The following is a 1,688-nucleotide window of genomic DNA, read 5'->3' on the forward strand; positions in this document are numbered from 1 at the left end:
AATATTGTACCCTACCCCCTCCCGAAACACTTTCACCGAAAATTTCATTAAAAAATATTCATTTTTCTGAAAGTTATGACCTTCCAAAGTCGGTGGTTACAACTCTGTAGTTATGCCACATTGACAAACATGAGTTATATTTTTGTGAATAATTGTGTTTACTTGCACGTGTATGCGTTTGAGAGAGCGAGAGATGAAGAGGGGGAGAACGGGAGCAATGTGTATGTTGTCACAGATCACGTATGTGTGGTTGTGTGTGTTTTTACGTATCAATGTTATGAAAAATAGGTAAAGAATACTGAGAGAAAAGTTTAATCTATGACGTTGTATGTATCACTTTCTCTCTCTGTTGAGCGCGTGTGTAAGAACGACATTCCAGGTAGAAGGGAAGAAATATAAAAGTTGCTACAAATAACAGCCAAATCTCCCTTAAATCACGCAAAGTAAACGGAATTTAAAAAATCTAATTACTGCACTGGAAAGTTCACATTGAGAAAATTCCATTGGTGTAAAAAATTTTAAGAAAAAGTGGAAAATGTGGATTTCTATAGATGCAATACACACACACACTCACAAACTCAGCTTTATAGATATAGATTAACATGTGTGCATCATATATACATAATGATAGATAGGCCGTCATGAGAACAAAGTGTGTTTGCGTGTGCGCATAGGCATGGATGTATGTGTGTGTGATAAGTACAGAGTATTGAAAGAGTCTATAATATGCTATTAGAAGAATGTTCAGACACAAGGATGATAAATACCAGTTCATAGTCAAAGTACACGATAGGTGAAATGCTGTATCAAGAAGTTGTGGCTGTAATGCAGAGCCGGTTGAAGTACATGTCAAATAAGAAGTTGTGGCTACAATGCTACTGTCGTCGGTCACTTGTTACAGGAGGTTGTCGCAGGCTGTATTTGCTGTTAACCATGGTGAAGTAATTCACAAACAGTGTTGTGATAAAACCTGTGTGAGTGTTGCTGGTTGCTGTGTACATAGAGAGCTGATGTTGATGTTAGGACGAATGCTGGTGACAGAGATGGAGGTCACTGAATGCTGCTTGGACGAAGTTGATGAGTCTCCATGTGGCTGCTGTTGTGTCGTCGCTGGAACTGGCTGTGTCCTGTGTGGTCAGTGGCTAGACCTCAAAAGGTCTGGAACCGAAAGACATCGACTCGGTGTGTTGCTGAAGTTTTATACGGTGCAGTCGACTCACCGGAGGTTTAGAAGAGACTGTCTCACATGACCATATCAGAAGGCTGCGATTGGTTGGGTTGCATATTGGTGCGCAATAGACAAATTGCGCCAATACCAACCAATCAGAGTAGTGGACACAAAAGGGCAGCCAAAGGCTAACTGTTATCTACTATGTCCATATTTATGTATAGAGAGAGAGGAATTTCCCTCAAGTCGTATGCTACAGATTTCTTACTGGTGACCATAGCAGAACTATATCAGTGGTGTTTGCATCCTTGAACAGTTTGATGTATTGCACCTCAACTCCTTGAATTTCCTGAGATTTCAACATGTGTTCATCTCAGTGCTATTGAAGGCCTTTTCATAGTTGATAGAAGTGATGCTCAGAGGCAGCTTGTATTCTTTCGCTGATACTATAAGCTATATTAAAGTGAATATATGATCCATCACACTAATTCTTACAGAAACCTGCTTGCTCAGTTGGCTG

The sequence above is a fragment of the Octopus bimaculoides genome, chromosome 3 (genome assembly GCF_001194135.2).
Source record: "Octopus bimaculoides isolate UCB-OBI-ISO-001 chromosome 3, ASM119413v2, whole genome shotgun sequence".
Classification (NCBI taxonomy): Eukaryota; Metazoa; Mollusca; class Cephalopoda; order Octopoda; family Octopodidae; genus Octopus; species Octopus bimaculoides.